The sequence below is a fragment of the Sorex fumeus genome, unplaced genomic scaffold, assembly GCF_029834395.1.
Source record: "Sorex fumeus unplaced genomic scaffold, SorFum_2.1 ptg000061l, whole genome shotgun sequence".
NCBI lineage: Eukaryota > Metazoa > Chordata > Mammalia > Eulipotyphla > Soricidae > Sorex > Sorex fumeus.
The window spans coordinates 29,705,595-29,722,886 of record NW_026606118.1 but is presented as its reverse complement, the minus strand read 5'-3'; the positions used below and the strand labels follow the sequence as shown (position 1 = coordinate 29,722,886).

At 34.5% G+C, this 17,292-nt stretch overlaps 1 protein-coding gene across 1 annotated transcript in view; it reads left to right on the top strand.

Annotated features, from left to right (window-relative positions):
* Positions 1–17,292, top strand: part of PDE7B (phosphodiesterase 7B) — a 355,250-nt gene that overhangs the window by 56,541 nt on the left and 281,417 nt on the right. The gene's annotated exons all lie outside the window — the stretch shown is intronic.

Genomic DNA, 17,292 nt, shown 5'->3' with positions numbered 1-17,292 from the left:
ATTTTAACTGAAGGTATTTTCAGATTAAAAAGTACCAGTTGTTGGGCTGGAGAGATAGTAGAGGGTAGGGCGTTTGCCTTGCACATGGGCCAACCTGGGTTCAATTCCCAGCATCCATATAGTCTCCCAAGCACTACCAGAAATAATTCCTGAGTGCAAAACCAGGAGTAAGTCATAAGCATCACTTGGTGTGACCCAAAAAGCAAAAGCAAAAAGAAAAGTATCAGTGGTTAGCATATTTGCAAAACCATTGCACATGCAAAAGAATCTTGTATATCCATAGATGACAATATTTGAACTGTTATTCCTTATTAACATTCTTTAAATCTCAAAAATAAAATTTGTGTTGTTTTGACTAGTTCTGCTTTATGTAATTATTTAATGGTCTATTAAGCCTTCAATTCTAGCTGCTTTCCTATCTTAAGGATTAAAATTTATCTTCATGATATATACGATTAGTATAATTTTTTATTGTTTCAATTAGATTGTTTCTTTGTATCCAATTTTTCCTTTACATATTAATTTTTGTTAAAAAAACTCTTTAATAAGGAAAACCTTAGACAGATTGTTAACACCAATTCTTCTTTATCTTTTCTTATTTAATTTCTTAAGACATAGTGTCCATATTTAATCTGAGCATTTAATTTTAGTAAAAATGTCTTTTACCATTTATTCTTTTTACTTCTTTAATAATATCTGTAGAGCTTTAATATACTGTTTTTCATACCTGTTGGCCTATTTTGTTATTAATTGTTGTCATTGTTATTTTGTACATTCCTAAATAGTTTCCTATGTTTTTTCTATCTGATTCAATTTTCTACACTATTAAATCTGACCTTTATTCTTTCCAATGAGAATTCAAATATATTTCTATTGCACTTAAAATTTACTTTCAGTTATACCTTAATTTACCCAGTTATCTTTCACTCAAAACGTTGTCTTTGGTTTTCTTTTCCTTTTATTTGTTTTTTAACTTTTCTGTATCATGATGTTTCTCTGCTTTTATTTTATTAAAAACATACCTACTTGCTGTTCTATTTCAGGAGCCAAACTCAAATATTTTAGTTAATTTGTAACAATGATATTTTTCTTCGGTGGTTTTAGGATAATTTCCTTATTCTATTTATTCAAAATTCTCATCTATAGAATAATATTTCATACTCAGTATTTCCTGTTGATAGGCTGATTGGACTTCAATATTCTCTAGTTATATCAGTGTTGACAACAGTGGCAGATTCAACTTTTATTTCCAATGTTTATATACCTCTTAACTTGCATACTTACATTAGAATGATGGAATAATTTCTATTTTCAACATTTGTTTTTTGGCATCATGAATTTTAATGCCTATGGCCCTTCTTGCCAAGGCTCTTTCATAAGGCTTTTGGATAACACAGCAACTGTGGCTAGAGTGGGGGAAATAAGATTTCAGACCTCTACTTACTTACTGGTGCTGGAAATTTCACTGCCATTGAGAGTTATCAAAGAAGCTCAAGTGGCAATAATCCTTGGTAGGATATTTAAACCAGATGTCTACAATAGAGGTGACACGCTGTTATTAAGGAATGTTTTTCTTTAGGAGAAAGATAAAAAAGCAAAGTAAACATGGGGAAATCTACATTTATACAGCACTCCTTCAATGTGTTTAACTTTACAAGACTAGTTAGGTAATAGTTAATAATCTGTACACAAGAATGAAATAGATGCATGTAAAATGGTGCTTGCTGAAATTGGCAAAGATTCATATTAAATGTTTTTATTTGATGGAACAAACAGTAATTATACACGCTATTGAGACTTTAAAATTGAATTTTAAAATGTTTTGGTAACTGAAGTTTCATAACATGGCTTATGGTAGATGTTCAATGAACATTTTTCAATGAATAAATGAGTGAATAGAGACTTAATCTTTGAGAAAAGAAATCTGAGAGGGGTGGAGAGCTGAGCTAGAATTAGGATCCCTCTCTTGTCTAGGATCTGAGCAATGGAACTTAGGGCACATGAAGTTGAGGACTCCAGGAGGAAAGTTCAGGTTCCAAATTGATACCCGGGGAATAGCTGTACCAAGCAGGATTTCGTAGCCTCCAATTGTTTCTGCAATCTGTTCAATTTCAGCAGACGTGTTCAATTTATTTTATATTAGAGATGGATGGCTTCCTCGGTATACGACTCTTCGTTTTAAGGACACTCACTTCAGTAGTTGGACTTAAAAAGAAAGAGAGAGAGAGAGAGAGAGAGAGAGATAAATGTAGAAAAAGATTATTACACACCCAATGTCTTCACCTAAGCAAGGAACTAGAAAGCAGAATACTGGGTTCTAATCCTTAGACCCTGTCTAACCTTAGGTACACTTCTAAATCTCACTGAATTTTAGTTCCTCTATTTTTGGTTTTTTGTTTGTGTTTGTTTGTTTGTTTGGGAAGCCCAACAAATCCAGTGCTCAGGGCTTACTCCTGGTGGGGTTTAGTGGACGTAAAAAAAAAAGTTTATTCCGAAAATGTGGCTCTCAGAGCTCTCTAGGTGTGTGTTTAGATAAAAAGAGGAAAATTGCTTATGATGCTCCTCACCCTACTGTAGTTAGAGATTAAAAGGCTGCAGTTTTTTCATTATGTTCAGTTTTCAAAAGACATGTTGGAGGAAGTCAGCCAATTTCTGCCCACACAACTTCCAAGTGACGTCAATGGAAGCAGAGCTCGCTGATCTCTAGGCTAGTTTTGGCTCATTATGTGAAGTTTATTTTTTCTTTTTTTAAAGAGCAACTGCAACAACAACAACAAAAAAGATTTCTCTCAACTCAAATTACACAATTTGTTCTTCTTTGTGCCCTGAGTCAGCAAATAGACATAATGTGGAAAATAAAGCAGATCTTTTTAGACATCAAGTAATGCAGGGCATAGTTATGAGAAACATGAGATATTTCAGATTCTCAAGCATTCTCTAAGCAATAGTCCTCTTACTGAGTCCTCATCCTAATTTCAATATAGATGGCTGACAAATATTCCTAATCGTGCTTATCTTTACTCTCTATGTGCTCTTAGCATTATATATGTTTGATTTATGATGACTTCAGATGTATTTTAAGGGACTCTCCTGACAATAAAGTGATTTAATGAAATATAAATAATAAAATAATTTTATTTTTATCCTCAGTTTATCTTTACAGATTAAAATCAAGTCGATATTTGTGATTGTGGTATTCATAATATAAATCTAACTATAAAAAATAGTTAGTAGCCATGTAGCTCCTGATATGTAATAGACATATCTTAGTTCAATCTTGACAACAACCCCACAATATTCTTCATGTTATTCTCCAAATCTTACAGATTAGGAAACAGGGTCAGATAAAGTAGGTAACTTTTCCAAAATTACACAGCTATGCATGTGACATTCAGATCCCAAACAAGGCAATATGGCCACAAAATTGAGACAATAATTTCTTTACCTTTCCATTTAAAAATAATCTAATGGTACCTAAAATCATCCTAGGTCCTGAATATAATCAGTTACTAAGTAATACAAATGAAAACATAGAAACAAAGTGAATACCTGGGGAAACAATTCAGTTCTTTTTTGTATCTGCATTGATCCAGACATTGTACAAAAGAAAACTCTGCTTCATCTTAACCAAAAATCTGCTTCATCTTCATACAGCATTATGAGCAAATCTGTAACCAAGTATGAGAGGATTTTTAATTGACAAAGATCACACAAGACATGAAGGCTTGAATTCTAACCCAAATTTGTACTTCTACTACCTGTGTTTTTTTAATTACATGCTGCTTCCATAAATATGAGTATTAAAAGGTTGGTGATGGATGATGGATTCAGTATTAGAATTATATGCATGAGAAACCATTATTAATAGTGTTGTAAAAAAAATATAAAGTATTGGGGCCAGAGCGATAGCACAGCGGGTAGGGCATTTGCCTTGCACATGGCTGACCTGGGTTCGATCCCCGGCATCCCATATGGTCCCCTGAGCACTGCCAGGAGTAATTCCTGAGTGCAAAGCCAGGAGTAACCCCTGAGCATTGCTGGGTATGACCCAAAAAGGTAAAAAAAAAAAGTACTGCTTATAATCACACTAGAAAAAATTATAAATCTATATATAGACACATTAGAAAATTTAATCCTTCAAGACTGGGTTCTCTGCAATGCAAATATCTGCTTGCTGCTCTATGAAAATTAAGACATTTAGAAGTAAAAAAATTTTATTAAAAACAAAAGATTGCTGTTTAAAGCTAGCAACCTGAAGTGCTCTTAATATATTACATTCTAGGCTTGAGTGATAGTACAGCAAATAGGGCACTTTTCTTGCATGCTGTCAATCTGAAATCACTCCCTGACACCCCACATGTTTCCCCAAGTCCTTCCAGGAGTGATCCCTGTGTGCAGAGACCTGAACACCGCTGGGTGTGGCCGAAAAACCAAAACAAAACTAAATCAAATGAATAAATAATTACATTCCTTTTAAAAGAAATTATAAGTGATTTTGATGGAAGGATTTCTTTGGTATAAATCCTGATGCTTTCAAAGAAATTAATAGAAAAATAAGTTAGTGAAATTACTTGATTTTTCATGAATATGTGCAGAAATGAACATTCTACCATTCCACAAATCACAGAAGGTTAAATGTGTGAGGAATAATTTTTAATGTACTTGAAACTTTTGAAAATCAAAGCATAATATAAATTTAAAGTTATTTTATGATCCCCTTTATTATTTAAATGGATCACTTTTTCCTTAAATAATTGTAACCAATTAAGCATTAGTTTGGTTTTAAATTTTCCTCCTTTTATAGTGTGTTCACATCATACTAAATTTCTTATTTATATTTAAATACCACCAGGAATGGGAAAGAAGTTGTATGTTTAAATTGGACTTTCTCAAGACTTTTAAAGCCAGAATATTTGCTTTGCCAAAGACCAAATTATTGCAGAGTGAGTAAGCACCTGATCTTGCCGTGAGTTAGAATAAGTAATCACCTCCACCTGGAAATGGAAATAAGTGTTCTTCAGACCCCAGAGAACCATCTAATAGCTTGATGACAGCTGTTCTCTTGCTGGTGGATCAGCTCTCTTGGTGACTCTCTTGCTGTAACACACAGTCCGAATCACATCATTTAGGTACTTGATTTTGCACATTCTTTCATCCTCCAGGCCTCCCCAAGTTCTTGAAAACTCAGAAAGCCTTATAGACATAAACAACAAGTCACTTTTGTACATACTTTTTGATAACAGATAACGTTTCTAGCCATCCTTCACCCAAAAGGTCTCAATGAACTTTCTTCCCAATCATAATAAGACATCAAATACTAACTCTGTAAACTTTGATGTGTGTAAGTACATAACTTTACAACATCCTAAACATAACTATATTAACATTTATAAGACATCAAACTTGTAAAATAATGTTTTATGTGTTGGTGCATAATATAACTTTTAGCCCTAGCCTAAACACAGATATATTGATATTTTCAAGTACTTAACTGTCTTTCCTGGGTTATTTGGGGATCTCTGAAATCTGTAATCATGTAAGAACAGAGACTACCCATCCTACATGAGTAACACAAGCTAGTCTCTGAATTCACTAACCTCATGGAGTTCATTCACCATCTGTGGAGGCAAAATTTATTTGTCTTTCTATGTCTGGGAAGTTTTAGCTTCCTGAAAGTAATGTTAGGACTGGTTCATAGACAATGAACATGTTCAGCTGCACGGGGCCCAACTCAGCAGACAAGTTCATGCTTGGCATAATGGTATGTTGCTGCCAACTTGAAATCTTTAATAATTTTGGAGAGGTGAATTTTCATTTTTAATTTATACTAGTATCTGCGAATTATATAGCCAGTTCTACTTTCATTGTGCTTTTAACAAACAGAAATGAAAAGATAACAAACAGAAAACAATGAAATGAAATAACTAGAATAAAATATTGAACAAAGTGTCGCTAGTATTTTTTGCTTATTTTTCCAAATTATTTCATATAGTAAATATTCTGAACTTTTTTCTGGGACAACAATGTTTGTGTAAACAAATCCAAGCCTCTAACATATATGCTGTATATGTGTTCAGATGTCTCTATGTATATATGTGGACTCTAGACAATGAACTTTTTAAAGAATTGACAAGGAAACTTAATGGGAAGAAAAAAAAAAACTAAAAGGATCCAGCAGTCTCCAAAATCATTTAACATAGTTGTGGCTAGATAATTAAAACACTCAAAACTATATGCTTTCACTGTAACAATCGCATTGCCTTCCTCTCTTTCCAACAATTAATACTTTTCCCCATTTGTTTTTATTTTTGTTTGTAGAAATATCACAACTGTGTGATAAGTAACCAGAGTTGAGTGAGACTGAACACAGCTAGAATGCCTCCGTAATAGTCAGGACACACAACCAGCCTTACCATGTTTCTCTTTCTTTCTCTGTGTGGGTGCAAGGGCGTGGGGAGTGGGCCAACATGACGCGGATTGCACTACACAAAAGCCAGCATGAATCCTTGTCCTCTCTGTGGACAGAATGAACTGATTGTGTGAAGAGAAGCTGGAATGCATGCTGATCACTTCTTGAGTGGTGTTTGCAGGCAACGTTTGGGTAGATTATTCCAGGAGCAGCAGAACAAGTATAGAAAGCAAAATCCCTTCTCTGTACTTCTGTGACCCTGTGGTTTTCCTCCTCTTCTTTACCCATAACAAGATATCGCAAACATTCAGACTACTTTACCCCTATTTTCTCAAATGAATACTGTTGTTTCAAAAGTGCAATCTTCCTATCCTATCTACTTGCAAGTGTGTTAGTCCTCTGAGTAACCTGGGTTGTGTTACCTGGCTGAATTGGCGCATGGTAGAGACTCATGAGAGGTAGAGGACCTTTAATAAGAGTCTATGAATAAGACCTGAAATGACGTACTAAAAAGAAAAAAAAATGCTTAAAACAGGAAGAGCTTTTAAGGGACCAAAGAGATAATGGCACTTGCCTTGAATGTAACTTTCCCTGGCTCCTCTATGGTCCCCTGAGCACTGTTATGAATGATCCCTAAGCAAGGGCCAGAATTAAGTTCTAAGCACTATCAACTATGGCTCAAAAACAAAACAAAACAAAACAAAAAATTAAGACAACTTAAGATAGTTCTTCGTGTAGAAAAATCAGGTGTAAGGCCAGAATTTTTGTTCAAATTATCTTAATGTTTATCCAACATAAGTTCCAAAATTCTAATTATGGGACAACAAGTTAAAATCTTTATCTATAAGATTACTTTGTTGGATACAAGCGAACAAAGCTGGAGAAATCTTAAACTCTGCTTTTGTCCTGATGTTTGATATTTTGCCATCTTTCCTCAGTTTTGGGTCTCAGTCCTCAAGGCATTAGTGGCTTGGGGCATTAGGCCAACGTGTTGCTCAATGCATTAATATCATGGCAACCACCCATCCACAAAAACCTTAGAGCTCCTGCTCATGTAACCTCATCTACTGAGAGTAGACATTATAGAACACTTAATAAGAGGAAGAGCTTCCAAATACCTTCCCTATTTTGTAATTTTTGTTAGACTTTATTCTTCAACTTAAAAGTGTTGAAGCTGTAGATTACTTGTAATTTTCTCTGCAAGTCTATACTAGAACAAATTTTACAAAATATAATTTCCTCATACAAATATGTTGAATAATATGTATATTTTTACTGATACAAATTTTGATATGGCCTTCCATTTGTTTTTATTTTCTAAACATTTTCTATGCTGTCATTTTGTAAATGTACTTAATGAACTATCAGTTGAGCCCACATGCATTTTTTAAGTTCTATATTAGAGTTGGTACAGAACCCAACTAAATGAGTTCACTTGATTCTCATTGCCTACCCCACCTATTCCTGCTCATGAAAAGATCTGAAATTTCTTGTGTCTGGAAAAAGTCCTTAAATTAGAGAAAAATAACTCATATGGCCTGATACTTGGTGAATATAAACACTGCTTCCCTATACCAGGAAGTCTCTGTTGAAATCTCTGCTTATTTCTAATTTTGTCTCCTGTCTCCATTCTCTCATTCTTTATGCAGAATCCTTGGAGATAGCTCTACTAGCACATGCACAATTTAGATGTCAATCAGCAGTTTAATGAGAATTTATGTAGAAATTTTAGAGTTCCTACCATTTAACATTTTTTTCCTTTGGAGTTAAACATTGTTTTTATCTTTTTCAGAAGCCCAAAATTCTGACCTGTTTCTTTAAGTAAGTAAAACTGTACCTTTACACCTGAGCCCTCTTTCCTGATATCCCCACGAAATATGAAGCTGAGCTTCTTTCTTTTTTTCCCTCTTTTTTAAAATTCGGTTTTGAGCCACACCTGTGGTGCTCAGGGCATACTACTGGCCCTGTGCATTTCTGGTGGTATTCAGAAAATCATAGGTGGTCCCAGACCAAGCTTCTTTTCTAGAATAAATTTTTCTCCCAGTTTCTCCTTATTTATTTGTTATAGAGTCCTTAATCAATAGTTTATGTAGCTTCTCTTATTTTTATAAGAAAAAATTCTGTCCAACACCAGCTAATCTTTCATGCTCAGGCCTAAAACTTCTGAATTGTTATAATTAATGAGAGAACTCTCAATATGCTAGCTTAAAATTGAACATACAACATCAACTTCATTTCTATATCTCTAAAACAAAATAACAGTGTAATTTAATATGCATTCAAAATGTATGGAGATATGTACAACACCAAATTTACTTCATCAAAAGATGTCCAGGAGTTTTTTGCAGAAAAATATAAAATAATTTTGGAAGATTTTTGACTACTATCTTAATAAAATATCAGCATTATCTTGTTGAATATAAGGACTCAATTTTACAGAAATATTACTGCATTCCACAGAGAAAAAAGTAAATAAAATATAGAAAATGATATCATAAAATAATCAGTGGCCATAAACATTTGAAAAGATGATCAATCTAACTGGGACCCCAGAAAATGCAAAATCAAATTTCTAGGAGATATTACACTTAACATCTTGGCAAAATTTCTAGATAATGGTCCAGAAAAATAATACAGGGGTTAAAGTGATTATCTTGTATGCAACCAACCCCAGTTGAATACCCAGCACTGCATGGTACCCCAAACACCACTTTGAGCAACCCTGAGCACAGAGTTGGAAGTAGCCCCCAGCAGCACTGTGTATGGCCCCAAATCATGTCCCCTCAAAATGTAAGACCAGGTAACATCAATTATGCAGGACTAAGAAGAGCCACCAACTGCTTTTAGGAGTGTTCCAACTTCCTTAATAAATAATCAGCAACTGTTTTACAATCCAGAAATATATAAAAACATTTACATGAATAAAAATATTCATAAGAGAGAATAGAATATTAGTGTGCAAGGAAGAGAAGGAATTTCGAAGTTGTTTTACTATGCTATCCTCTTCCTTATGCTTAGAGCAGATTCACGAGTGCTTCATTACCAGTCTACAGATTGTAAGTGAATGTTGATACCCTCTTCTGTATATGACATTTCATGGTTATTTATTTTCATTTTATATGTAGAAACTTTTTAATCACTTGCTTGAGTTTCTATGGAAATTGAAGTGTCTGTGAGACAAGAGTCCAGTGATAAGATGGGATACAGAGTCCAGAAGAAGTGGGGACAAATGAGTAACTGCAGCATGTAAAGGTCAGCAGCCACAGCATCAGGATCTTCTACCAAACCTGCTGGTTTGATCCTGGGAGTGTTTCTGAGCTACCTAGCACTCTATCACTCAAGGTATTACACAAGTTACAAGCTATTCTTGTGACAGTGTGCCTACTGCTATTCTTGACTGCTTACATAAACCAGAGTACATTCTTTGCTTGCCACCCAACTTCCTGAATTGGCATATTGCTTTTGAGGTATCCGTAACATAGGAGAATGCACAATAGACAATATTATATTGAAATTTAGGAATTAAATTGAGTATGACAGATATTATTAATATACAGTCAAATTATAGAGAATTCATCAGGAATTTTTTGAGGTATTAAACCCCCAAAAGATTCACTAAAATGACCATCAGGGCCTAATATCATTTGATGAATATTTTGATCTTAAGTGATATCAGTAAAATCTTGAGACTCCTGGGATCCATTCCTCTTCAAATCAAGATTACAATCACTACCTTTAGAAACTTGGCTGTGCTTGTATAAATACTCACCATATCTTTTAACTTTCTGTAGTTGCATAATTTATGTAATGAAAGAATGTTACCTTATCACATGAGGAAAATTTTTCTATGAGTAACTTCATATTCATAGAATATACTACACAAGTACTGTATAAGTAGCCTACATTCTAGTGTTAGGAACTTGACTCTGAGAGTTTAAATGGTTTATTAACCCATGGGCTTTATATAATCACAAAACAGTAATTTTTGTAGTTAAGCACAAAGCTCTAACCTATACATGTAAAATTTTCACAGGAGGAAAATATTTGAAATGCTAGAATAAAAAGAAAACATAAAGCATTTGACTATGAAAAAAGATTCAATAATTACAGTGAACATCTTGTTAAATATAGTCTTTATTTTCAAGAAGAATGGAGGACTTTAATTAAGTCATAAGCAGCCCTTTTGAGTAATTAGCTGTGTCAGGAAAATTCTAAGCAATCCATTAAATCACTATACCCACAGATGCTCAGGGGAAAATATAAGGAAACCAACATGAACTCTGAACATGGAAGATGGTGATGTTTTCCCAATGGCTGAGTGAATGACTGCTCTTCATAGATTGTATATAAACAAGTTAGCTTTGAAAAAAAGAAGTAAAATATTTTGTGAATAATTTTATATTTGTTATATGGGATTCTGGGTTGTTTTTTTTTGAGAAAGCAAACATGGTCACACTCAGTTTTTACTCCTGGATCTATGCTTAATGGATCACTCCTGGTGATACTCAGGGTACTATTTCAGGTGCTGGAGGGTCATGCCATGTGTAAGGCAAGTGTCCTGCCAAGCAGTACCATCTCTCCAGCCCCCATTAATATTTATTTAAATTATAATTTTTAGATGCTAAAAATATTAGGGTCTTCGATACCTTACAGTTTTATATGTAACTCACATTTATAGCTTGCATATGTTTATATTATATGGACATTTGGATGTGTGCAACAAAAGCATAGAAGTCAAAAGGTCCATGAGCTATAGAGTTTCCTGGATAGAAATTTTTTTAATTTTATTGAATCACCATGAGATAGTTATAAGCTTTCATGTTTGGGTTACAATCACACAATGATCAAACACCCATCCCTCCACCAGTGCACATTCCCCACCACCAATATCCCCGGTATACCCCTCCTTTCCCACCCTCCCTCTGCCTTCATGGCAGACATGATTCTCCATAATATCTCTCTACTTTTGGTCATTATGGTTTTCAATACAGACCCTGAGAGGCTATCATATTTGGTCCTTTATCTACTTTCTGCACATATCTCCCATCCTGACCAATTCGTCCAGCCATCTTTTTCTTAGTGATCCCTTCACTATTCCAGTTGCCTTCTCCCCTTTGCTCATGAGGCAGGCTTCCAGCTATGGAGCAATCTATCAGTCCCGTGTATCTACTGTCCAAAAGGCACATGAAAAAATGCTCCAGATAGGAAGCCATCAAGGAGATGCAAATCAAAACAACAATGAAATGTCATCTCACACCACAGAGACTGACACACATTCAAAAGAACAAAAGCAACCAGTGCTGGCATGGATGTGGGTAAAAAGGGAAACTCTTTCACTGTTGGTGGGAATTCCCACTAGTACGGCCTTTCTGGAAAACAATATGGACAGTCCTTCAAAAACCAGAAACTGAACTTCCATATGACCCCGCAATACCACTTCTGGGAATATATCCCGAGGATGCAAAAAAGCACAGTAGAAATGTCATCTGTACCTATATGTTCACTATAGCACTGTTCACAATAGCCAAAACCTGGAAACAACCCAAGTGCCTAGAACAGATGACTGGTTAGAGAAACTTTGGTACATCTACACAATGGAATACTATGCAGCTGTCAGGAGAGATGAAGTCGTGAACTTTGCTTATAAAAGGATAGACATGGAGAGTATCATGCTAAGTGAAATGAGTCAGAAAGAGAAGAACAGATATAGAAGGACTGCACTCATTTGTGGAGTATAGAACAGCATAACTGAGGATAGAAAATATTTTCAAAAGTGAGTGACATAAAAGTGCTTTGATATTCCCAACAGAAATTCTACTTGACGTCAAACACTCATACTCACACAGATTGTCAAACCTCTGAAACTATGATTGGTGTAAATGAAGAGCTGTTACAAAACAGCTTAACATTACTGGAAGACATTTCTATCTGATATTTCTAAATGTAAGAGTTCAGGTAAGAAAGATAATTTACAGAAAATGGAAGTAAAAGGACAATGAATGATATTCCAGAAAAGGAAAAAAAAGTGAGTAAAATATGAAAAAAGTAAAAATAATTTTAGTGGTTCACTAAATATTGGTATATACAGACATTAATTTATAATGACACACACCTGAAATACTATAGTACAATATTATTTCCAGTAAACATATACTTTGGGTCTCTTAGAGAATAGTAACAAATGTGCTATTGGTAACAGTACTTGCTGTCTTTAAATAACTTCTAGTTTACAAAACTTTCTTCCCAAATATTGTTTTATTTCATCATCCAGTTATTTTATCATTTCCATTATACATATTAAAAACTGAGAATCATATTTTAGAAATTTGCTCAACATAATAGAGTTTTGAATAGTAATGCAGAACTTGAGGTCCTTTTGTTCCAGTACTTGAGTCCGAATTTTTTTCTGTTCCTTTAATAGTTGTTCAATTTTCTTTTGACAAGAAGTAAATTTACTTACAAATCAGTTGGTACTTTCAAGACTTGCTATTTGGCATGTTAGAGTAGGTTCCGCGTAGTTCTTACTGGAACAAGACACATGACCCTCTGCCTATGGCATAGTGATCTTCAGGTCTCAATTTCATGCCCAGAATATCAATAAAGACACTTCAATCTGGATAGTCATAATTATCAATACTTCAACCTCACTGTACCCTGTTATCTTTATTCTACTCCCTAACATGGCTACCCTTCTATACTTCATGGAATATTCTCATAGGCAAGAACAGGTATTGACAAAAGTCTTAGAAGAACTTAGTGCAGATACCTGAAATTTCTTCTTTCTGCACTTTCAATTTTCTTCTCTCTAGGCATGTCTTCAAAATTTCTAGCTTCTTCAGCAGCTCCAGACTCAAATATCTGTTCCTCAAATCAGCAAGAACATTGCATAAATTGATTCTAGAAAACCAGAATTAACACAGAGTTTTGATTCTGTGATTCCTCTCTCACTGATGACAGTCTGTGCTTTCTTCTACATTTACTTCTAACATTTTGCTCAGTTTTCCTATTGTGCATGACCAGTTGAACTCATTAACCACTTACTTCATTGTGGCTGAGATTTGATATTACCCTCATCATTTTTTCTGGATATAAAATTATTTGGAATTTAAGCTGTAGACTTAAAACACATTTTATTCTTTCATATTTGTTTTCATGATAGAGCCACAATTTTTATTTTCTTCTTGCTTATACCACACACAAACACACAGTCATACACACATATGTATACACACATATATACATATATACATATATCCTTCTGAAGTTTATAACATGTAATTCTATATTGGGGTATATTTTATAAAGAATATTTTTAAATATTTGGAATTTCAATTTTATTGAAATCAAATTTACTTTTAATCGTAGCTAGTTTTTCTGTATAATTTATATGGATGCCACAAAGGTGTTTAAGGTAGAAATATTATCTTTGGCATTTAAGACATTTCATTTCTTCCTGGACAGAGAATAAATTCAGGTTCCAATATATTTGAAATATAACCTATAACATTTCATAAATAAATGAAATGTCACCAATGAGATTATTTCTATAAACATAATGGTACATTTTCATTTATGCCTATTTCCTCAATGATATTTTAGGAATTTTAAAAACCAGCTGCTCTGTGTACTAGTTGAAAACACTGGTCTTAATTATATTGTAACTAATAGGGAGAAATATAAAAGCATCAAGATAACATATCACCTTTTTTTTTCAGGTCAACCGTATATGGGAGTCATTCTCCTGGTAAAAAATGTATTCAGCTTGTGGGGGAAAAAAATCACAAATGTCTTCTCAAAATAAAAGAACTCCTCTGGCTATAATATGAGAGGATAACAGTTCAAGCCAGTCTTTCCACTTGTGCTACTGAATGCCTCCTTTTAAAAAAGTCTCTTACTTCAGTTTCAGTTGGAAATTAAGAACAACAAATAATGAATCTTTTGTTTGTTTTGACCTAACAAGGGGACTTTTAGGAGGCTCACCTAAGGATACAGTCTTCTAGATATCGTTTTGTAACTCTCTAGCTTATCATGACTCCCTAAATATTTCTTAAAAAATGCTATAAAGAAAATTTAGTATATGAATATGTATAGATATACATATGCTATATATGTAGCATCTGTATATGGAAACTACATGGATGTTAGTATAAGTAACATATTTTAGACACTTTAGTAATTAAGTTCTTGTGAATTCTCTGTCACTCCCTACAACCACTTACAGGTTTATATTTTATTCTTAGGGCAATAGTGCACCCTACTGTGATTATGTAAGCCCCATTAAGAGTACTTGTGTTTTGTTTATTACATTAGGTGATTTTCAGGCAACACACTACATTTTGTTTTTCCTAATACTTCAGTATGCACATGACTAGAGTTGGAAATTTAGTCTCTACTATAGTCATAGCAAAATGATCTTAAACAAACTGTTGAACATTTTAGTACCTCATTTTGTTGCAGGTAATTTATATAAAGTGGAGTTCAGCTGCCTCAAAAGAGAATGTCTAGTATCTTTCTCTTCAATGTATTTAATTAGAAGCTCCCCAATGGGTGAGCATCCTAGAGGTGAGTCTTTAAAGAGGGGAGTCGACTGCTTTCTTCTCTATTCATTTCTATACCTGGGAAATTTCTGGAAGGGTTAACACTGATGAAGTCTATAATGAGCAAGGTATATGGCTTAGGCATTTACTTCTCACAAGCTCTACCAGGCAGTCATCAGATTATATTCGAGTTCTACTTGATCTTCACAGAGTGGTAAATAATCTTCACCATTAAATTTCTTGGGGGAATTGTGGAACTCAGGTTAGTGTGGAAATTTGCTTTTTTGTAGGAAAAAGAGTACTCAATCCTGATCTCTGCCCAGGTTTTTCTGGTCTATTGACTTCCTTCACAGAAAGTAATTTTAGGAAGGAGACAAATTGCAAAGTAAAATAAATTTATTTGAGAAATATGAAGAGCAAGAAAGAGTATATATTTCAGAGAATGTGAGCTTCTCCAGAATGGAGAAAGTAGAATACATATCTTAAATTTTTAAAAGCAAATTCTATATTAAAACCACTTAACATCTGAAGTTGTTAAAAAGTTGTAATTTTACATAAAATTAACTAAAGAGAATTGTCTTAATTTATTTAAGTTGAGAGTGGTAATTTTACATAAAAAGACTTATGTAATCACAGCAGGAATACTCAAATGTCCTAGTAGTAAAAAATAAACTTGTAAGTGGTTGAAGGACTTACAAGTACACTTACAAGTACAGGGCAAACAGCACTTTTACAGGGAAAATCACATGTACATTCACAACAACAGAGTTGTGGACGAATACCCAAGAAAAATGCACCATAAAATAAAAGGAAGGAATTTCACATATTATGAATAAATTCAGGGTACATTCTCCATTCTGGAAATTCACCTGCATATCAACCTGAGGTCCACAATTCCTTTCTTTTCATGTATTCTCCATCTGGGAATTCACCCACATCTCAACCTGACTTCTTCCCTCTGGAGAAACCTATGTTCTTTGCTCTCTCACACACACACTTTTCTTATCGACTTCACTATTCATTTTCTCAAATTATTTTCTGAGGAGAGACAATGACCCTAGAAAGCTGAGCAAAATTTAGGACTGATTTTCCTTTTGCTGCAAAGATCAGTTCTTCACTGCTGCCTGAATATACAGCTCTGAGAATTCTGGAGGAGGGACCAGTTTTTGTCCCTTGTAGATCAAGGACACTTCAGTCATAGCCTTATGGCTTCATAGTAAGGTTTGTGTGACACTAGTATCTGCATCATGTTAGTGGTCACAGCAGATTCTAGCAGTTATAACCCTCTCAGGATTCCCCCCAGATCACTAAGATGAGCAGAGCAGAAAGGAAGTAAAACTCAGAATTCTCTCATGGCTTCCTCCCTCACTCCCATTTATCCACATAACCTGTCTCACTTAGCAAAATGACCAGGAGTCAGAGGACCTGCAACATAAACACAAAAGAGTGAGAGCTACTTCACTCCTATTTGGCCCACCTCAACTTTGCAGGGGAAGTGTGCAAGAGGTCAGGACTCTTAAAGTCTGCATTAGCTCCTAAACATTGCAGAACTCCGGTCACACCAGCTTCGCAAATGGAGCCAAGAGATTGCACCTGAGATATCCTGACACAGCAAAGGAACTGATTCTCACCACCCAACTGTTGGAAGCCATAGTTTTTAGGCTGTAATAAAGTTATGCTTTTCTTAGGGAAAGAAAGTCCTGACCTCCACTCGGGTTTTCCTCATTCTTTGTCTCTTCTGGCAGAAAGGAGTTGCAGAAGAAAATGGTGAAGCAAAAAAAATTATTTAAGAGAGAGGGAGAAAATTAGAAAGGTATTCAAGAGAGAATACAGGCTTTTCTTGAGAAGGGAGAGAATTCAAATCAGCTTTGGGGAAGAGTTTATATATGTGTTTTCTTTAAATTGGCTTGGTTTACAATTTGCTGCACAGAAAGAGCAATGCCAAGGAAAAGAAATTTGAATGGTGGTGATCTTCTTTTATATATTTAATCATACTTTTCTAGCTGCTGAATAATCTCTCTCAGGGGATCCAGCCATGTCCCTTTGGGGTGGCATAATTCAGTCTTAAATCAGGTTTTAGTTTCTGAGAAATCATCTCAAAGGGAAGGTTTAGTATTTAAGCTTTATTGACTGGAGACAGAGTGGCTCATTTTCAGATATATCTTGGTTTTATTGCTTCCCAAAATTCACTGCTGAAAGACCCACACACCATGCTTCTTGCTTGCCTGTCTACCTGATCATCTGCCTACTGTCTACCTAAGAAGAAAGTTTAGGATAATGATGTTATTTCAACTGATAAACAATGTGACTGTATATGTTTAGTCCTTGAATATAGTTTTCAAGTTC